Here is a 23,932-nt window from a genome sequence, read left to right on the forward strand (position 1 = left end):
AATTCCTACTTGCTTGAAAATATTAGTTAGATATACAGTTGCTAAATATTGATGTCCTATCACATTCAATATTCTAAAAATTCCAAATTATGTTACCATATCAATGTCTATATCAATTAGCCACATGGAACTGTAGCCCCATACTTTAGATATTTGAAATTATAAATTGCTAATACAGGTAATGTAGTATAATTGGAACATTCCTTGGTAAGAAAGGGTGATGTCTTCCTTTTTAGTCCCTTGTACCTGTAAATCATTCCAGATAACACATCTTAAAACTGAAGTGACAGGACTGACGAACAAATTCACACAGACTTAGTGTAACTCTTCACACTATATTCCATTGAGTGTTGCAATATATGTCAATTAATATTGCTTCTTTACCTTACAATAGTTTGAACACATTTTGTTCTTTCAAAATTATTTTGAGAATTCTTTCATTTAATAGAAATAAAATCTGAGAATACCAATTGTCTTTCACTCTAGCATCAGGTAATAACTTATCCAGGTGTCAATTCTAAGAATTTCCAAAATAGTATTTCTAAAAAAAGTATGATTTAAGGGACAGATTGGTTCATGACAGTTTTTAAAAAAGATTATTGTAGTACTTAAAAGAACTTGCTTTTCTCTTTTGTCAGTATATATTTAAGTATTTTATATAATATTTTTCCCCCATTAACTGCTGTAAAAGTATCGGTAGTTCGTGCTTTACTCATCTGAAAACTCCATAATTGGCACATAAAATTCTAGGCAAAGGCTTAATAGTAGAGACTTGCAGTGAGGTTTCTTCTTACTTAGATCTCCTTTCTTTAAAAGATAAACTACAAGGGTGACTAATATAAAAAAGAGGTATTGTAAAAGTGTTGTTCATGTTATTAAATAGTAGTTACTTAAAAAAAATAAAATCACATTTATAAAACATTAAAATTACTTGTTTACTTACTAATTTGCAAGACTGTAAATTTTCTCCTCAAAAAGAATGTGACCTAAAAGAATGGGCCCACAGAAGACAGGCAAAATACGTAAATTCTATGTAAGACCTTAAAATTAGCACTGAAGTAGAACAGTGTCTTCATTCTCTGCAGGAGTTATGAGAACTTGTACCAGTCTACTTCATTAGAAATACTTCTAGTAACATTCCAAGCCATGGAGTTCCCTGTTCTTAAGATCATCTCATGGGTTGTTCTCTGTAAAAACTGATTTTATAATCCTATAAATATTTTCTAGGTAAGATCACATCATGCAATGCATAATCACTGTAAGTGATTTCTAAGGACAGATAGCTGAATGATGACACATTTGAGAAGTGAATTCAATCATAACAGCTGCAGCAATATCTAATTGAGGATATATAGATTTTTTCAGGCTACAGTAACAAAAAGAAGACATCGGGATAAAGGTGTGCAGTGAACAACCACCCCAAAAGACACCAGCAGACCTCTAACATCAATGTCTGGGCAAAATATTTAAACCATAACATACAGTATCACTCCTTGGAGTGTATAGTCTGCAGATTAAGTCTCATCCTATGTACACAGGATAACATACATGAAATAGAGTGCATTATTAATACAACTTAATAAATGAATGTTATAACACGCACTGAGAATATTTCCACATTAGCTTACTCGAAAATACTTGTAATATGCAACTCATATGCAAAGTATTGTTTTTTTCTGTATTTCTGCATTTTTTTGATATTTAAAACACTAAATATTTTAAAAATGTTGAACACTTTTACTTTTTTTTTTAATGACTGACTGACTTTCTAAATCCTATCACAAAACGGTATTTCTTATTTTTCTACTTATAAACTCTGGTTGATTAACATTGCTTATATATTTGCATAAAAATAAAATATTTCTGTATACAAAAATACTTCTATTCATTCCATTGACTTACCATTTTTGCAGATCTCACTGACACTGGCTTGCTTTACAGCTTTGATTTTTCAGGGTCTCATGGTTCTAATGATAACCAGAGGGACTAATTTGAGCAACAGTATTGAATTAGAGGAAACACACCATACTAAGTAAGCAATTAATAGAGATAGTTTCTTCCTATAATACATAGTATTAACCATTCTGGAAATCCTCAACATGTATAAAAAACAAATGCTATAGTATTTAGAAAGTTTTACAAGTGCATTAAAATTTATTTTTCTGCAATTGTTTTACAATTAGTAATGGTTTGAATAATTATTAAGATAGTAAAATAATTTGTGATAATATTGAATATACATGTACAGTTAAATGTTGTTATGGTTCAAACACACGCTGCATAAACCAAAATTTCATGCTCATCTGATCTCAATTTAACATGACTATATATGTTATCTTTTTAACAGAAAATCTGAAATATAAGAAAATGAAAAGTTAAATACCTAGTTGGTTTTTCTTTTTGTTTACCTTCAACAGAAGGTAAACACATTCTGTACAAGTATTTCCTCCCTGCTCAGGAGCAGATGACTGTTAAGATCTTATAGTAGGTATCTGTGCACAGAAGGAATGCTGAAGGGTCAGTGGAAAGCTGGAATCCCTTGAGCAGCACAATTAAGGGTGCAAAAAGTTCTAGAATATCTTTAAGTTTGATGACAGAAGAATCCTTATCCTATCAATACCATGCAACACTGACAATGTGGGCTAATATCTATTTCTGGTATCCAACTAACCAGAGAACTCTTGGTAAGACAGAACATTATATTTACAGTGATAGCTCTTTAACTCCTGAGAACAGCTCAATATTTGGTCTTGAGAGTGCTGCCAATCAAATATAAAAAAGGCTGCATTCAAGACAGCTGGGTACCATTTCTAAAGAGGCTAAAAGAAAACAGTGTAAATACTGTTATCAAAATAGATAAGTATGCTCTACACTGTGAGAAAAAAATACGAAGGAATAATCTTTGCTTCAGCCCTTGGCGGAGATTCAAGGAAAAATGTTTTGGTGTCTCTGTGTTTGGATCCATGAAATTTAGTGTTTAGCAGAAGAAGATATCACCTTTTCTCAAAATTACAGAGCTTTGACCATGGTTCCCCTGATCTGTGAAAAAAGTCTGTATGCTCCTCAGGAGCACTTCACAGAGACCCCTCTCTGGGAATAGGAAGTCTTTTCATGCCTTTCTCCAGTGAGTCCACTGCATTTTTCCACACTTCCTTATTTTGGGAAGGACAGCACAAAGGAGGTGTAAACTACTTGATAATGTACTAGTCATCTTGAATGTATACTACAAAATCCCCGGTTTCTCATATCAAACACAGAATACAACCTGTTATTAATTTGAATATAAGCAAATGCTTCTAAGATGATTTTTATTTGAGTCATGTATGGATTACGGGTGATGATTGTACATGTTTCCTGATATACTGTAGCAGACAAAATTTCTATGTGAATATTTAAGAGCTCTCACATCTACCTTGTTTGTATGAAATGAAGAGTTGTTTTGTTAACTGGCATTACTTTCTATTTAATATATTTGAAATGGGAGCATACCACTCCTTAATTATTACAAATGAAGTTTCTGTTCATTAAGCATAATATTAATATTTTCCTTTTCTTTTCACTCATTACTTCCTCTCAAATATTTTCCACCTTGAAATTTTGTTCAAGTTATACACTTTAAAATTACAAGCTATTTTTTGTGTACTTAATGTTCCATATTAAGCAAGTGGAATTCAAATTCTCTTTTCCTTGATGTTCTGTTTTATGTTAAACAAATTGAGGATTATGCATTGATGGTATAAATATACATATAATCACTTCCTTAATTATGCATATGATTGCTGCCTAACTTCGTAATATGTTCCTACAGTTACTGCAGAACTAAAAGGTTTTAATTTTCAAACTGTTTTTCACAATGTTAATTCGTTTCATTTCAGGGCTTTCTATTAAATGTATTTAAGAAAAGATGGCCTTCACATCCACTTATCTGCCTATTTATTGTTTTTTTCTGTTTTCTCTTTTTTTAAATGAAAATTTTTAAGCTCTTCCAAGGATGGAAATGTAATAAAGAAAAAATATTTAATATGTCTTCTGCTCTGTAAATACTGGAAGAGGGGACTTGCAGTGTCATAATGATTGCTTGTCTGTACCAGAGTGAAAAAGTTTAATCTTTAATATGAAAAAATACTTCATACGAAAGCATCATCAGATTTTCAAACCTAATGAAGGAGACCACCTAAGGCTACTTGTTCCCTGTTCCAGTTGTCTGTCAGTTTGGAACTGAACTAAGTATTTTCAATCAGGAAAACTCAAGTCAGCCAATAAATTGTGATAATGCATGTTTGATTTCTATGTATAATGTCTAAGGACGGTGCCTTGGTGGAGCAGCACCACAGCCCCTCTCCTGAGGCATCAGGCACCTGCTGCTGGGTGGAGCTGCAGGTGGAGGGAGGAAGGGGGTCAGGGCTGTGGAGTAGGAGATGTTAAAGGGAGGGGTGACAGTTTCTTTGGCCCTCAGCCATAGAGAGCTTCTGACCCTACAGTAAGGGACTGAGGGCTATGGAGGGTAACCAGGTCTTCAAGCAGAAGGCTTTGTGGTGGAGCTTGAACTGTAATGTTTCAGCAAATATGGTGAATCCTAACCAACTATATCTCAGTTGAGGTGTGCTGGACAATAAATTTTAGCCTGTTATGACTAGCAGGTGTTAAGCTGTGCTGAAGGATGGTGTTAGTCCTAAGAGGAAGAGCTGCAGCTTGGGCAGATAGAACCACATCCTTTGTTTATTTTCCCTCAGAAAGCTAGACCTGGCCAGCTGCCAGCTAGGTAGCTGGGAGTGCAGTGAGATGAGATGGCTGAGCTGACCTGCCTGCTGGCTGTTCTCCCGGCTGTGCATTTCCCCTGCTTCTGCTTTGTTGCTTGCTGCTTCTCTGACCTCTCTCTGAGCCAATTCAGTTCATTAAACCATGGGTAAACTAACCCAACCAATAAAGCAAATAGCTTTCTGTTGGAATAATGAGTCAGTTTGCTGAGGGGTCAGATACGTGCCAGAGATGGAATGCAAGGGAGAGGAGAATGAGACTGCTCCTTTTGGCATCAGAAAGCTGTTAAGCCTGCTCACTTGTTCCTGGAGCACACCCCTCCAACTGCAGTCTGACAATGCAGATAAGGCCAATGAAAAGGCTAACCCCTGCTGAAAGGGATGTTCCCACTTCCTTCCTCCGCAGCCTGGCTTTGTGCTGCTCCTGGCACTAATGCTTATTTAATCCTACCACCAGCTAGTTTGGGGGAGATTACTGCATTCTTTTGTTTGTTGGGGTGGTTTTCTAACCTACTTGCCAAGGGGTCAGATGGTGGTAGGGGAGAGGTGGGAGTGCATGGCTAGACTTCCTCTTAGTGTGTCAGTTGGCCTTTGAATTGCCTTAACTGCTTTGTTAGGCTATACTCTGTGGTTCTTTTGGCTAATTATTGGAAGCAGCTGAACCCCAGAGAAAGATGAAAGCAGAGTACGTGGACCTGCAAGCTCAGGGAACTGTTTGTCTCTAGGTTGCTGACAACTGATGGTGACTTGTATAGTCCTCCTGACAAGTTGAGGAGTTTCAGGTGAGAAAAATTGTTGTCTGGGTGACTGAAAGCTGGCAGAAAGAGGTCATGCAGCAGAAATGACAGCTACTGTACTGGATAAGAGTGGCTTCAGTACCAACCAGCAGTTGTGTAGTAGCAATACCTCACTTAAGTAAAGTATGATTGATTTGTGAAGCTGAGCTTGCTACAAGTTCGTGTGGATATGCATAAGCATATGTGCCTACAAGAAACCCAATGACCAGAGTCCCAAACCTCATCGAATTTCAGCAATAACGAAAACAGCAAATATGGGTGATCAGTGAAATTGTACACCTCATGTATATTTGGACGTGCTTTTGGAAATACAGTGCAAAGGTTGGGAGTTACCTTTCTAATTTTCAATTGATTACAGACTGCTCTTCAGTCAAGACATCTGTGTTTAAATTATTTGACTACAAATGAAGAAAAGCCTTATGCTTTCATTCAGAGATCCCAGTGGGATTATGAACAGTACTCAAGTTCTGGTTGAGGGCTATGCTATAGGCAGTGTGCGTTTGTTTAGCCAGGGCTAAATCCACAAAACTTTATATACTAGTCTTTCCCAGATACTCCTGTTTCTCAGAACATCTAACTTCTTTTCCCTGGTCCTTTTTTCTCCTCTGATCTTCTACTGCATAATCAACAAGGTTTTCTTTGTTTGTCAGACTAGACAGACCTAATTTCAGCTACTCATCCTGTTCATGTAATAATTGGCCAAGTTAAAGAATCAGGTGTATATAGCACATGGAGTAAACATGGTCTTGAGTTTCTTTTTATCTCTGGCAATTGGTTATAAAACACTGTTTATGAATGATTCTAATAGTGGATGAGATTTCAGATAACTTGTAGTAAGGCTTTGGTTACAGTTAGCAGTTTTTTCCCTAGATAAGTTACAGTGAGACACAGTAGTTCTCCACACTTAGTCTGTGATGACTGGCATATGAAAGGAGAAGCTCAACCTGGTAAGCAGCAGCTCTGTAAAAAAGATGCTGACAGCACAGGGCCCACTTCTGCTCTTGCAGGCTCACAGCTTACTGCAGAATGGGTGAGCGAGACTGAACTGTTGACCCCAAGCAACTGGCAAGTGTTTTTTCAGACCTGTGAGAATGCTGACCCTGGAAAATAGAAGTACTGCATACTAACTTTGGATTAATTATTTTCCTAGGATTCTGGAAAGGTAAAACTCCTAATAGCTGTGCTGAAGGACAGGCTTACCACTCTGACTAGTGAAGACAGACTTGATAACGAGCACTGAAGTAAGTAAGCAGGCCAAGCACACCCCAACAGGGTGTTAGAAGAGTCTTGTTGATTTTTGAGACAGATGTATTGGGGGTGGGTGTTCTGGGGATAGGTTAATTTATGTTGGGGTCAGGTAAAGACCCTTAATGAGGATAGATATGCAGAAAATAAAAACAGACCTGAAGTGGTTCACTTGGTTGCCACTGTGGCATGTACAATCTGCACAGATTTAAATTATCAACATGTTTAATGTCCCTGTATCCCTGCATTTGAAGAGATCAACAAATTGATTGTTTTTGCAGTGAGTTGATTTGAATTCTAATTTGTTCTTTCACAATGAAATTTGTTTTAGGTCAATGTTGTTCTGAGTCACATAGTGCCCCAGTAAGAAACGAATATACATATGACAGACACAGCAATATATAGCAAGTACTTTTCAGAGAGACTGACCATGATGGTAGAATAAATTTTTAAAAAAATCAGGGTCTGTGCTTTGGTTACCTATCGATATAACACAAGAAATTATACTTGGAAACTGGGAAAGTAATTTTAGCCTCTACAGAATAAGACTTTGTTTGGAAGCTACTTTGCATGCTTCTTTATGCATGTATGATTTATCATCTTTTATCCTGAAATTTAATCAACGTGGCTGGAAAGGTTAAATGATCGACACAGGGCAACAATTACAAAAGGAGTTGTACTACAGCTGTCAAAATGAAAATGTGAGTGAGTAGTGAAAAGATTTCACTTCTCTCCCCAAAAAGCATATTTGCAACTTTCAAAAGTACATGAGTGGCTTGAAGCTTTGTTCCTCCTACTTTCTACTGGGTTTACGATTCTGGATGTGTTACCAGTCTCTATAACAGAAGCACGAGAAGCAATCTTGCTCCAGTGGCAGTAAAGGATGTACTTATTTCATGGTACAGGTAGCAGTTTCTGAAACATACAGAGATGATGTGAAGAGGAAGAGGAAACACTGGATGAATCCTTACCAATGTAACTAACAATAGTACTTTAAGATTCCAGAAATAGAGAATGTAGAAACTTTGTCTTCTCTAAACTTCTGTAACATGTGAAATAAATTGCTGGAGAGTATAGTGCTTTCCTGTGTTTCATCAAAGACTCGATAATGAAAATGTATCAAATGGCTTAAAATGAGCACCTAGCACATATATGTGATGACTGTCAGAACTCTCTTTTATTCAAAGCTAAAGTAAATTATTATTTTTTGGATAGGCATGATGTTTGGTCATTTATTTCAGCACCCATTGGTTTACCTTTTATACTGCTCCCACAAGAGCAGTATACTTGCCACATAATACTAAAACTAATTTATAAAAAAAAAAAAAAGAAAAGAAAGAAATGGCATGGCTATTTTTATGGGTGCAAAGTGCTTGCATATATTACTGTGAATCGCCAGGGAAATCCTAAGTGAAATAATTAACGTGTTGGAACTTAGAAAGGAATACTGGAGAGAGAAAAACAAAAAAATAGGACCATAACAATGTGAAGAATGTGGCAAATAAAAATAATGCATGAAAACCCAATGTACCTTGCTAGATGCAAATATGTTTTATGGAATTCATATTAAAAATTTGCAAATAATTGATTTTCTCATTATCAGTCAAAATTCAGATTAATTTTATTCAATAGTTAATGTGTTTAATTTTCCTTTCACAAAGAAAAAAAAAGGGTTTTGAAAAAGAACTGTATTTATTAAGATTTCCAGAATGTGTGTTTTGGTGCGCTTATAGTATTACCAAAATGAAAGACTTTATTCCACAGCAGGAAGAGATGTTTTCCCTTTTGCTTTGTAGTTTGGCAGTGGTATCAGTTCTGAAGTGATAAATGTCTGATAAAATTCCTCTAAGTGAGAGGAATTGAAAGTGATGGAGACTTGGATTCTTATTTCAGGACCAGCACATACCTGCCTACAGGACTTCCTAAAGGAAAGATTGAGAAGTATTCAGGACACCTCTGTGGTCTGATAACCTGGGTTGCCTGCCCCATGGGGCCTGTTTTGTTTCAGGCTTGCTGCTGTGAATAGAGCGGACCACTTAGTTGTGTTTCCCACTTTCAAACGGAGGAATGTTGTGAAGGGGAAAAGGTTTGGAGGGAGGGGTATGAATGTAAGAAATATTTCATTCTTTTCGGATGAAGCTGTACCCCTTTTCTAAAGCACACACTGAAGTTGAATCTAGAAGTAAATTACGAGTTTCTAATAAATAATTCGTGACTTCAAGCAACTAACAAACTGTTTCTTATCAATTTATATGACAATGGGGGAAAAAAACCCTTTCTACATCTGTTGATTTCAGTCCTAATTTCCTTAGTTTATGTACCTGAGGCAAAATGGTAATTTAGACCACGTCAATGTCTTTTATCACTTTTATTGTGATTGAAGCTATCAAGGTGTCACTTGGAGTTTTGCCTTGCTATGGTGGAAGAGTGGACTGCCACAGTGTAACTGGTGCTCTATCTTCATGGCATTGCGGTGGTGCCCAGCATGAAAGTAAAAAAAATATGTTCCCTCTGCTGTCAATCTAGATGAGTTTTGGTGGGTGCTAGGTCAGGCCTGTGGATGTAATGGATGCTCTTCAGAAACTGAAGTCCAATGAGTTTCAATTTTTCCCCTGGGGAGAGTTGCTGAAGCCTAAAAGCTCAGAGAGCAATCACTGCAGAGAACCTCCCAGTAGCTTAATTGCAAGTTGCTGGGAAGTATCTTTGGGTTGCCTTCTTGAATAGAAGGTGATACTAAAGGTGGTGTTATTTTTAAGCATTTTTTAAACAACTATAAATGAATAATTTCTCCAGTCTGGCAACTTGAAAATTTAAAAAAAAAGACTTTGGTTTGAAATAGAATAAACTTTTACACTTGGCTACATTTATAGAATACCATGCCTGGAGTTTTTCTTAAAATCATATTCAAATAAAAATTTTTCAAAAGGTGTTTGGATGTTTTGAGGGGGGAAGTGACTGCCACAAGCAAATATTTTTCAATATGTGCAGCTGAGTAATTGTAATGAACATCCATGGGAAATAGGTTTTTTTTTAGAAGATACATTTTTGGGAAAAAACCCCTAACACAGTATTTCCTGGCATCACTATATATAAAAAGCCAGATCTTGTGAGTTCATTATGCTCATATATAGATTTTGCTTTATGGTTCTATTTTTATTGAGTTGTGTCATATTAAGGAAAAATATTCGGTTAATTAAGACTACCTTGTAAGGTAATTTTATTTCAGGTGTAGTCATATCTCAACTCCAAATCTGGACAAGAAGCAGACTTAAATCTATATTTCTGAGTTCTTTCCCTTTTTTCTCCATAGTCTGCTTTGGAAGTAAGGGACTATCTAGGCTTGATCTTTGAGATCAGTTTGTCTCATTATTTACCGATAAAGAAAAAAGAGACTTGACAGAACAAATCTGAAGATGTCATGTATCAGAACAATGTTTCAACTAAATATTTCTCTGCCTGTTATGAAAGTTTTCATAACAGTGCCGTAAGATACCAAAAGTTAAACACACCTGAAGTTCAAAAGTATGAGAATTGCTGTTCTATTTAAAACAGTAGAAAATTGTGTTAAATGATGCTTCTGCTCTTATAATAGACTTAGTAAGAATGCTACACTGAATATATCTAAAAACTGACATTTGAATAAACTCCACTTTGCTTATGCCCTTTTTTCTATTTTTTTAATAGAAAAAAACAGTTTACATTACTGCTGCAGGTTTGGTTGTGTTTTAAGTGAAAATTCTAAATTTCAAATGAACAATAAGTTGCTCTTCTGTCTATTTTCAAAAATTGCAAACAATCCATTATAACATATGCCCCCTCCAAATTGGTCTTTCTCAACACAAAATAATTAGGGGGCTAGATTATTACTAAAAAAAATCCCTTTAAGTCAGGTATCCTTCTAGAGAAGGCTCTTGGCTGATGAATCTGACAGTGTAATGGTTAGCACACTTCGTTGATGCAGTTGCATCACAGTAGGCTTGATTATGTGTTACAGGTTTTCTTGCTCTTGTCTCTCTGTGCCAAGAGATTGCACAAGAAAATCTGCCAGTTCTGTCTGTTGCTTCAGTGCTCTTTAAAAGATTCAACTGGATACATCCTTGAGTGCCATTTCTGTAAGTGGCAAAATACTTGATGTCAGTAGATGGTGCTCCAGAGTACACAGCTGCAGTCCTAGGCCTTTGTAAAGCTGGTTTAACTTTTTCCATGCCCAGAAAATGGTGCCCTTTGTGCAGCACCCTCAAAAATGTCCACAGATTTGATATACTTACTTGAAAGTTTCTTTCTATAGAGATTTCTACTTTGTAGGAGTTTGCTAAATGTTTCTATTTTAATTGAATTGTAAGTCCATTTTTCTCGTTGTATTCCATGCCTGAAATGGAACCACATATTTGTAGGTGTGACCATAATGCTAAAGCCAAGGTGACTGAATCTGGCCAGGGGCTTTGTGTTAAATGTAATGAAATTTCTCTTTGTAAAACAGTACTTAGATGTCTTAAGTGCAGAGGGTTTATTTTCTTATTTTCCTTGAGGTTTATGTATCAGTTGTGGTCAAAAGTAACTAATTTAACAATTTACTACACTTTGGAAACATATTTCCACAAAGATAGAAAAAATATGACATAGAGAACCTATACAAGAATATTCCTAAGGAGTCTGTTAATGGACTAAAATGAGGATTAGAGCTCAATGAACTAACTGGGAATTAAGAAGTATTAATATTTTATATATATTCCACAGTAAATTTAAAGAAATGTGCTTTCAACATTAAAACAAAGAAAATAATATTTTCCTGAAAAAAGCATTTTAAAAGATGAAAACTGAGTTAACTGGAGTTTTTTAAAGGTTAGCTAGTGTTAACTAAGTCTTTCTTTATGTTCTTCCTGATAACACAATAATTTGCATTTGAGTCATACTGTAGAATCAGGAGTGCGCAGAGGGACTGTAGCCATCTTATTCCCAAAAACTTCAGTGATGGTCTTTGCTAAGTAGCATTGTTAAGGGACCGAGCATTTAACTAAAGATATTGGCTGACATGATCTGTGGTATGAATGAGATGAAAATTAAACTGAACAATGTTCATTTAACAGCCATAATTTCAGGCTCTAGTTGTATGCTTACATATGTCTGATTGTTATGTAGCAGCATACTAAAGGCTCTAATCTGTCCATAATTGCATGTAGAATACTGTAGATAGCTGTTATCCTAGTACAGGTACTGTTCCCATAGTCTGCTGAGGTTTTAAAGAATGAATATCCTAAAAGAATTTGTGTTTTGATTATTTTCCGATATGCAAAACCAAAATTCTAAAGGCAAGCCAAGAGTTTTACATTCTCAAATTTCTACCAGAGGGAGAGAAGAAGCAATTACTTTGTAAATTCTTTATTGCTCTTCATAATTAGTGTTCAGTATTTAGAACTGTTTGAGAGCATCACAAGATTTCTCAATTTCTTTTCATAATTTAGAATTTTTTCATGATAATTTAGAAAACATATGTAGATATGTGTTACTTTTTGGTGGAAAAAATAGTGCAAAACTTATAAGTAGTTTTGAAGAAAAATGAAAAAAAAATGAAAAAAAGGAATTTGGCTTTAGTATTTTCCAAAATACTGCAATGGAGATTTTTACTAGTCGGTCACAATAAAATGTAAACAATGCAGAAAAGTGCTAGTGGCATCACCCAAGGAAGTTTTCTCATGCTGTTAGTCCAGTTGATGGAGTGAAGCCATAGCAGGAGAGATGATTCCTGTTTGTTAATGTAGCAGATATTCTGGATCATATATTAAGTTTGTGAAAATGACTAATACTTCACTGCTTTACTAAAGCGAAACCATTTCAGTGACAAAGATCCAGTCCTCTCTCCCTATACATATTACATTGCTTACTAGCTATTAGAAAATTCTAGAGAGTGTTTTGGAAAATAGTAGTGGTGCTTCTCAGTCTAGATACATATTACTGTGTTGTAGGTATTCATTTAGAACAATAACACAAAACTAGGAATGCTTCATTGTGCAACATGAGAGTTAATGTATACTATTTTTTTTTTTTTTAGAGAGAACATTTAAAAGTCTCTGTTTCTTAATATTTAGCACCCTGTAATTTAAAGTGGTTCCTTTTTCCTAACTTTTGTCAATAATTTTCATTAAAAGGCACAAAGCTTAGGGGTTTTTTTGTTTGAAATGATAACAGTTTACATCTTTCTGCTACAGTAGTGAGAGAAAGAAGGATCTGTCCTTCAGCCTGCTCATGGTATAGTTAAAAAAAAAGAAAAGTATAAACACTGAATTCCTGAGCTTGCTGTGAGATTGAAGGTCATTAACAGGGCACTTGAGCAGATTGGTATTACAGTCAATTGAGATCCTGAAACATCCTAAATGGCCTAATGCAGCAACTAAGTGCTTCTTAAATTCCAGAACTTTTACTTGAGCAGAGCATTCATGTCTAAAGTGAATTTCCATTTCCTTTAGTAAATGTTGTTTTTATATAGTCATAGTTGAAGAGGCAACATAGTGTAAACACAGCATTTGATTCTATCTCCACAGCAGCACTAAACTAATTTGTCAAGTTATAAACATGAAATCTGAGTCTCTGCTAAATATATATGTTCCACATTGAATTAAGAGAAATGACAGGAGTTTGTGCGTTAACATATACATATACTGTCAATATAGCCACATCAGTCTAATCAACATGCAAATAGGAAAGGTTTTATACTTTGGGAAGTTTTATCAGTATCCAATCAATTTATCATCATAGAAAGGACAAATTAGATTTCACTTAACTTCTTTATGTAAATTTGTCAGGAAAGAGAAAAGGGAGGAAAATACATGGTATTTTATTTTGCTTATAGTTGCTCTAGTAAAAGATTTTCTTTAGATTTAGCAGTACTTTGTGTAAGTAAATATTAAGATTTTGTGTGTAGTTCTGTCCATGTCATTCAAAAGTTGTGAGAACTTTATTTGAGAGACAATACAGAAAACATCTCCCTATATGTCAATTCCTAGATGAAAGGTAGTATCTTCATGATTCTTTGTAATAAATATGAGGGCCTCAAGTAGTTTTAATTGTGAAGACTACAGATGGAAGAAAAGGGCATCTAATCAAGGAAAAAAAATTCAATAAGATATTTTAGGAAGGTTTTATGAACAGATCAGACCAAATACAGCAGCTGCTGAGTGATAACAATAGCAAAGTCTGAAGGTTTCAGAATGTTTCACTCTATTTGGCAATACTGTATATACTTGCATGCTTGCATAGGAGTTGTATTTCCATCGATTAAAAATACGTTCTTCTAAAAGTTTAAACAGTTTGTGAACCACTATGGAAAAAATATCCTAAAGTAGGCCTAAGGTGTCTGATATTTGCTGAGTTTTTCTGTATCTTTCTTTTCTATTATTAACTCATTCCTCTAGTGAAGGTTATCATCTTTGTTACAGAGGACAAAGGAGAATACCTGGCTAAGCCCCAGCTGCCCCAGTTTACTGTCCAGCATCTTAATTTAAACACCTTTTGAGACTGGGCTTGCACTAAAATGCCAGGCTGAGATTTGAAGTTGCTGAGAGCAGCATATGTTCCCTTTTGCTGACTGTGACGGACAGTTATCTCAGAGCAGGGGTAGCTGTCAAACATCTAGGAAAGAGGAGAGTAGGTTTATCTTAGGGTGAATTCTTTGCCTACTTGTGTGAGTCAGAGATCTCATTCAAAGTTTCATGAATTACCTCTTACATGTCTAACAGATTCCCATGTTGTATTTTGTGTGATAATGCAGACCTTAGCGAATGAGCGCAACTATGATCTGTTCCTTTCTTCCAAATGAATCTTTGACAATTTTTTCCTCATTTCAACAAGCAGATTCTAAATTAAGTGGGTTTCCCTTTTTTGTGCCTACCCTCCTAAAGTCTGTTGCTGTTATAGTCTTCACAAGGATGCCTAAAGAATTTGAAAGATTAAAGGCTCTCACGTTTTAGGGACCAAATCACAGATCCAGTGAGGTTCTCAGGTGTGTTAGGGCCACTCACTGGCATACCTAGAGGTAGCATTGTCAGTAAGACCCTCATGTTGCGCTCATTAAAGGCCAAGACTAGGGCAAAATCAGCTGCTGTTAATACTTTCCCTTTTTTCCTTTCTTTCCATTAGCACTTCTTCACTTGGGAAAGGCAGAGGAAAGGAGCAAGGAGGAATATCTGTCAATAAAGTAAAACAATGGAAAGAAAATAAACATGTTGAAACAGTGAGATTTTGGAAAGGGTTTCAAAGGAAGAATAAACAGAAGCCTAGATATACAGAAAACTCTGTCTTACAACTTTTGAATAATTCAAGCCCTTCCATATTCTGAAATGGAAAAATAAGTTCAATTGCATTGCTAAACATTTTAAAGATGAAATAATTTTTTTTTAACAGAAGCGGTTTACTTTGATTTCTAAATTGTTCTGTTGCTGCATAGGTAATTTTGACTACTTAGTTGAATAATCTGAATGTGAGCACATTTTCAAATTAGTAAAACCAAAAGCCAGTTTCAGTTAACTTTGTCTTTTCATTAATAGCTTGGTATTCTGAGGTATTGAGTTCTAAAAATTCTTTTCTAGCTTTTAGTTTTTCACCCTTATCGATATGTTTGTGTATGACAAATTAGGATCTCAGTTTCTCAGACTAACACACAGGCCATCATTTTACCTTTCAAAAGCAGTGTTTCTCTTTTCTGTGAAGTCAGAGACAGCATATGCTTGTATGCACAGCCAGTCCGATGTGCACTGGATTTATGGCACAAAATTGGATCAGTCATGTCTGCAGTCAATCTGCATCAGAGGTACTTCAGATATACCATGTCTTCAAAACAGAATAAAGTGGTCCCTTGTGCTGCTTTTTGAACACCTTAAAATTTGACCAGAGCAGCTTAGACACACGGCAGGAAGCGTAATGCTGTAATTACTAAAGAAATGTACAAAAAGCAGCAGTGTGATAAATGACATCTGAAAAACATATGCTCAGACTCAGATTCAGGGTTTGGTTCGTTGTTTTGTTTTGGGGTTAGAATTTTGTTGTTGTTGTTGTTTGGTTGTTTGTTTTGGTCATTCAGCCTCTTGTATGGGATTAATTTAATAGATAAAATTAGAATCCTACCTAAAGTGTTTGTGATAGTACCTGTGGTGTCCACTTGTAAAAGAAGACATGATTTAAAAAATTTGTTCACTAGCAGCTGAGGGGGAAAAGATAGATATCCAGAGCAGTCAATGTTCTATCCACAACAGGAAATACTCTTTATTATGCTTATTTTGTCTTCCTCTAACAGTGGGAGGAAGTCTGCCGAGGAATAGGAGTTGTTTTGCTATATAACTCTCACATCAGCAGCCAAATCTGAGGAAGATACCTTCATTTGCTGTTTACCAGAGTTTTGCAGATTGTATATCCTGGATCTAATCCTACATTAAAGTTGGTCTCAAATCGTATAGGCTTACCTGCTTATTATGGCACAAGATTCACTTCTCAGAGGATCTCATTTCAGCTATCATTAACATTCTGCTTATCTATTGATCTTTTGAACTTTCATGTCTCTACATTTCTTCCTCTACTGTGGTTTTGTAACCTCCTATTAAAACTGTAATAACACAGTTTACTGCTCATAGTTTGCTAAGTTCAGTAATAGATGATATGCCTTAAAGAAGCATTATGTTCACCCAGTAGTTTCTCGTGTCTTTTACTTGACATCTTTTACCTTACGTATTTTTTAAAGTAGTAGATATACTACATGACTTTACTTAAAACTCTGTTTGGATAAGCACTTCAGGAGTTTAAAAAATACTTAATAAATAAATAATATAAATGCTTAATAAGATCTTGAATATGACTGCATGTCAGTGGAAGTGTTCACACACTCCCTAAAATACAGTTCCTGAACCACTAATAAGCTCTCATACTACAAGAAAATAGATAGAAAAAAAAAAGCTGGTGGTAAAACAAGTGAATAAACATTCAAGATGGATTATAGGAAAACATTTTAAAAGATTATTAAATGTCTTAACTATAGCTTCTTATAGTTATTCTTAAGACAAGTAATTTCTGGATTCCTAGTCTTACACCAGGGGTGGGGGTGGTGAAGGCAGACTTTAGTTCATTTGACAACAACAGTGTTTTCAAACTCTACCATTAAAATAAAAAAATCATCACAAATTACATTAAATCCTATTCCTTGGATATCTTTTTACGAAATATGGTTGAAAAAATACAAAATACAATATTCAATACAAAGATGAGCCTGCTTTTTGCCAGGTATGAGCAATTGAAAATGTTGATTTCAAAGGTGCATATGTTATATATACCAGCAATTTTTAAAAATAAAAGTGAAGAAAATTCCCAGTATTCTTTAAGAGTAATGTATTTTCTTCAAACCTAACTAGTTCATTTTCTTTAACTTGCTCATTATGCCTGTATGCAGCACAGATGACTCAAAAGGGTGCTTAATCTGTTCTGATTAACTTTTTATTACAGTATTTTTCTATAAAGAGAGATGAAAAACAGTTGTGGAGGGGTAGGAGGGTCTATTCCCTTCTGAGAGAACCTAGAGACAGTATTCTCAGGAAGGAAATGGTTGTCAAATTTTTTAGGGGAACTCCGGTTATTCTTTGAAGAAAACTTTGGTTTTGTTTCCCAGTGGGAAATAGACAAAACATTTGAGGGGGATCCTGTAACAACATCATTACTACAAAGTAAACAGACTTTTCTCTGCTGAATGATAAACTTATGTTGAAAGTAATCATAGCCAGTTCCAGCAAGACAAGTAATGACATCAATTCTTGTCTCATCTCGAAACAGTGAAATTAGAACATTGTCTGTTAATTTCATCATGGTGAACATAATATCTATTAGGTTGAGGTCACAAAAAAAATTACACGTTCATTTTTCACCTCTAACTAACTTTCTAATCAGGTAATCCTTAAAGCGAAACAGAATAAACATGTGGCTGCCAGCTCACTGGACAAGGTTAACCAAGCTGGCCAGCAAGAAGGTTTTGAACAATGCTCTCAGGCATGTGTTATGGTTCTTGGGGCTGTCCTGTGCAAGGCCAGGAGTTGGGCTTTGATAATCCTTGTGGGTACCTTCCAACTTAGGATATTCTATGATTCTAATCTATGATTCAATGAGTAGTAAGCAGCTCCTGTACAGCACAGTACAGAATGTAGTGATTACACTTTCAGTTTTATAATAGATCAAAACATAGCTATAACATTACTTCTCTCACGATATTAGATAACACAACTGCTTTAAAAAAACCCACTGCACGGCTTTGTGGTTTCATGGAACCAAAAGACTTGCGAAAACATCAGTAAGACAAAACACATGAGCAATTGTTTAAAATTAAACACCAATTTAAATTTTGTAGAAGCCAAATATGTGATATCTTCTTTGGAATCAGATCAGAATTTAGTTTTATTGGTACAGGAATGAGTTTATTTAAAATTAACTATTCCTGATTCATTTTTATATTAGAAAATTTTGCACTGATCTGAATGAAATACTACTAATGTTCCTATTTAATAAAATCTAGGATGAAAAATCTCTCTTTGGGTTTGTACAGTAAACCTCAGTCATTCATTGTCTGATACAGTTACTAAAATCAAATGTAAGTTTCAAAACTTGTAAAAACAACAGAAAAGTAACCTAGTAGATTTTTTCAGGGGTGAGGAATTCAGTGCCATTGAGGTTAGCTCTTTAAATCATAAAACAAAACAAAAAAACCAAACCTGAGAAAGTAATGTATTTCTTTGTGGATGAAACTATTATTCATAAAAAGTTATGAGACATCCAATTCATACAAAAATTATGTGACTTTAAGATAAGACCAAACAATTTAAAACAAATCAATTGGAATAAATAGCTCTTACAGAATCTCAGGATGGTATAGGTTGGAAGGAACCACTGGAGGTCATCTAGTCCAATCCAGCTCAAGCAGGGTAGCCTAAAGCTGGTTGCCCAGGACCATGTTCCCTGTCTTTTGGAGATATCAAAGGAGGAAGAGTTCACAACTTCCCTGGGCAACCTCAGTCATCCTCATAGTAAAACAGTGTTCCCCAGTCTTCAGAGGGACGCTCCTGTGCTTCAGTTTGTGCTTATTGCCTGTTATCCTGTCACGGGACACATTGAAAAGAGCATGGCACTGTCTGCGTTGCAATTTTCAGTAAGGTATTTATATACATTGATAAGATCCCCTACAAGAAATTAGATAAATTAAATGTGAAAAATAATGTAGTAATTAAAATTATAAATACACACCAATTTCTCGCTGTAGATAAATTTATGAACTGATTTAATGATTTATTTTAGTTTTGAAAACTTCCTAGCATATTGTTCTGTTGCTTCCAACACTTTTAAATATCCTTCTCCTATATTTATAAAATGTGGATTATAGGAACAAATCTAGTGCCAACAAGCAGGTTTTGTGCTGTAATTCCCAACAGTGCATCAAGAATAGACACTATGCAACTGATGAAGTAGAATGCTCATCATAAAACCAGTTGGTCTGCAATCCTTCCTACCTTGGTATCTCTGAAACTAGACTGAAGTCGTTAGACTCAGGCTTTTGGTCACTGACAAATATATAGCTTTCCTGAAATCAAGAGTGTTACCTCCGGATTCATTTAGCTCTTTTGCTGGACCTTTAAAAAGTAATTTAAATGGCTGGTTGAAGACTAAAAAAGAGTAGAACTGGTAAAAAACCCGAACATTTTAAAACATTTAAATGGGTCATACACTAAGCAAACTGTTCCTAAATTTAGCAAATTTTCCTTTCTCCCAAGCCCACGTAGATTCTGTCAGGAATATCCATGAATAGAGTTTAAGTAGTTCATTATTTTTAATTTAATTTCAGTACTTGCAAGAGTGTCATGTACATATATCATCAGACTGCTGCAAATTTACAGGCTGCATGGAATATGGAATTCTCTGCCATCTCTGAGAAATTAAGACGTTTTTGTGTTCTTTCAAACTTAGTCTGACTTGGACACTGGAAAATCATCATTTTAGTGGTCCATGTGGAAGGCTTATCTAAAAGTCAAACTCCTTACTTTGTCTATTTTGACTATTTAAAGCCTGTCTTAAATATCTATGGGGTATCTTTGTACTCTCAAGATCTAAATTGCTAAATGTTGGACTTCTGCTGAAGAAGCCATCTTGATTAGGCTTTTTTGCTCCCTTCCATCCATATCTTTTATATCACACTCCAAGGCCTGTGAAGAATTAGTTGGGATTTTTTTTGCCACTGTGGCATAGATCTTCCTGTAGCCAAAATCAGTTTTTCATGTTCCTTTAATGGCTCCTGACTTCTTGCAAAATGAATGAAATAAGACAAAAGGGTAAAGAGCTTTCAAGATGGCTGGAAAAAGCAAGCTCTCACCCACATATGAGTGTGCATCAGATTATTAAAGAACTTGCCCTCTTTTGGTATTTGTAGTCATATAAAACACTTCCTGAGTGTTTGCTGAGCAATTACTCAGAGCAACAAATGCCATTGATGTAAAAGTGTGGCTCCAAACTGCAGAACTTATGTAAATCAGCTGGTGATCAAAGTAAGGTAGTGAGAGTGAAAAAGGCCCTATAGTTTTACAGGGTCTCTCAAGAAAAAAAATTCCCTTCTGTATTATTATTTCCCATAATGGTTGTGTATTCTCAAAAAGCAACAGTTTCTTGAGAGGTAATGTTCTCCCCTTTAGCACCTTTCTTTAAAAACAAAAGAAAGAAATGATGGGGTTGGGGGGAAATGCCAGCGAGAAGTTGTGAAATCTATTTTATGGTGAAGTAGATTGTTGGATAAACCCCTGTGCATATGGTATTGTTATAGTACTTATTATTTACTCTGTAGAAACTAGCAGCTCTGTATTTATGGAGTATATAGTTATGGACTTTAGAACATTTATTTACTTGGATGTCCATAATGGATCTGAATAAACTGCTGTGTAAGCATGCATTCAAGCATTTTAAAAAAATGCATATTGTTTACTTCATTGACCATATACAAAACCATGATGGAAGCACTATTGTTTAGCCAATACTGTTTTGAGGCCATGTCAGACTAATAAGTGAATAGGCATTCATAAGTGTTTCTAAAACATATATCATTTACCTGGTATTAGGAGTGTTGCTTTTCAGAAGTGCTGTAAAGTGTACATTACTAATGTATTTTCCCAATAGTGATTGTAGTTAAACACTTGGGATTTTTTTTCATCTTTAAGAAAAGGTACCCCTGAAAGTGCCTAGAAAATTTTGAAAGCTTTACTGTGAATACAAAAATAGGAACTGCTGTATCCAATAAGATGAATGTTGTTGTTATTACTATTAAGAGCAATAGTACAGTAGTGTTTAAAGGCTGCAGGTGATGTTAGGGTCCACTCTGGTATGCACTGTGCAAATATACAGTTACAATACTTTGTGGTTTCTGAGCTGGTCTTTACAAATGCCATTTAGTTAACTGACTTTCCTAGCATATAAAAGTTTAACCTATCTATCTGCTTATATTTGCAACTGAAAATATAATAATTCTTATATATTTTTAAGAATCTGTTTAACACATGCTTACTTAATCTCTGATTTAGTTTTTCATTTTTAATTTTGCAGTAATATATGTAAAGATGAGCATAATTTCTGCTCAAGAAATTAATCTTCCCCTGCAGAAGAAAAATAATTACAGTATATTCATATTTTGACATACTAAAATAGCTTCATATTTACTGAAATTAATTAAGTGTTGATCAGATGGTGGCATTTTCTCATGTTTTCTTATCACTAGAACCTTCAATCTAAATGTTTTTCTACCCTGGCCCAGTGTGGGCATACTGTAACATTGTTGTTTGGACGTACAAGTGTCTTCAATAAGTAGTTCTAGGAACACCATCGCAAATATTTTCTTCTTTTTTTTTTCTAATTACAATTCTTCCTATTGAACTTTAACTTTTTCTTTTATTGGTCAGCCAAAGAAATGGTTTTCCTTTGGCATTGCACTTCAGATTATAGGAAAAGTGATATATGCTCTTGCAGCAATGCACGTAAACCATATAATTTATGCTTTCCTTTCAAAATCTCCAACTGACCATTTTGTCTGGAGAATACTTCATGATAATTTTCAAGTGAAAGTCTTTCGCATTTACTGTTGCTTTACTTCTAGGATTCTATAGTTGCATTTTACAAATTTTACCCTTTTCTGTCTAAAGACAGTTGCGAGTATCCAAACTCAAATACATTACTCTTTGTAAGGGTATGTGTGTGGCTTGTATCACTTCTATTAGGGATATACAGCCACAGATTATCCATTTGAAAGGGATATAGGTTTCTTTTGTGCTCTTCTCATTTTCTTTAAGAATACATACTTTTCAGTTTTTGACATTTAAGTTACACATCACGACAGCAAAACAGCACAAAAATAATGTCAATAGGTTAATTGCTTATCAAACAGAAAACTTGTTTTTGCTTAGTTTGGTTTGTTAAAGGTAGAGCCATAGATGCAGATAGGCCTTTTCCACAAAGCTTCAAATTGGTATTTTCTGTTTCTGCAGGCTTTTGACTCTTGATAGGGAAAGTCTTCTAATGTTCTGTATTTGAACAGAGGTGATCAGGCATAAGATCTGTCATTTGTTACATGTACTTCACTGCGTATGCAGTCACTGCTTTATTTTGGACCAATGTTCTTTCAATGTCTAAGCCATTATGCAGCCAGCTTTAAATGCATGGTCTCTTTCATGTCACCTGTAATGAGTGCTGCACACTTTTAAATTTTTCCTTCTATTCTTACATCTTATCCTGGAGACACAGAAGACTAGGACCCTTGAAAGCAAATACCTTCTAACTGCTGTTTGGATTTCATATGACTTGCAATTCTTTTGTTTCCTAATACTTTAGTAGAGGAATGCATTGCCGTAGTTTAAAATTAAAGGAAGACTAGTGTACACATAGAAGTATGGCAAATATAGTACTGCTGTTGCTTAAAAATTTGTGGATGTTTATTTGAATATTTTGTTTAATAGTCATCACCACAGATTGTTACACAAACCAAGCTTGTGGACAAGAGGACACAGGTTCCTTTTCATTCCTTTTTATCTGTACTGTTAAATAACTGCTTATTCATGCCAGTTAGTTTGGTTAATTTCTGGCATTCCAGAATAAAATATCAAGGGAAAATTCATATCAGTTCCATTACAGTAATTTAATCTGGATTTCTGCATCAGATTAGAAAATATTTAGTTTACAGTTACAGAAACACATATAACTTTATTTTATACTGACAACCGGTTTTTGTATAAGACAGTCACTAATTTATGTTTTTGCTTGTTCAACAATAAGAACTTCTGAAGGTGCAAAATTGAAACCACAAACCTACTTGACTGAGCAAGTGGTTTTGTTTCTTAAAGGTTATTGATCTAGAAGTAAATTTTTTAATTATCCTTGGGGATGGTGAACTTGCCTTGTGGGAGGCTTGAGTGATGGCAGAGAGCTTATTGGGGGTGTCTTGAGAGCCACTTCCTTGACTTCTCCTGTCTCTCTCCAAAGACATCTTGGCAGTGATGAAATACTGGCAGTTTGTGATGATAGTCTTATGAAATGAAGTTATAGTACACACAGTATGGTTCCTTAGTGTTTTGTTGCTAAGTAGTGCTTGTGCATGTTTAATCCCTTCCTTGAAATTTCCAAAATAGAAAATAGACACCTGGAGGGAAGGAAAACTATTCATCTCCGACCTGAAATATGTTTTCTTACATTGCTAAATAAAGGACTACACAAATTCCCTTATTTACACACCCACATTATGCCAACGTACATGTTAACCTTTACAGTTGGCAGAAATTGGGAGACTGGCTGCCAGTTTCTGTTTTGTATAGATTGATGTAATCAAGCATGGCATTGCAGTATGAAATATGTAACAAATGATGTTAGAGTATATCTCACAAACTTGCAGTGAGCATGAAAGGAGTGTTTCAGAAAGAATGCAAAGGGCTTGTCTTGCACCTTGCTTTGTCTTGTGTACCGGGGATGAAATTGATTCTGTAGTGGCACAAGTGTCTGAAAATGAGATCTAAATTAAAAAGAGTACAAAAGAATAATCGTTATAAGGGGGAGAATGAGTTCATCACATATGTAGATGCACATTATACCAGT

Source organism: Manacus vitellinus, unplaced genomic scaffold (assembly GCF_001715985.3).
Source record: "Manacus vitellinus isolate BGI_N305 unplaced genomic scaffold, ASM171598v3 scaffold_6_pilon, whole genome shotgun sequence".
NCBI lineage: Eukaryota > Metazoa > Chordata > Aves > Passeriformes > Pipridae > Manacus > Manacus vitellinus.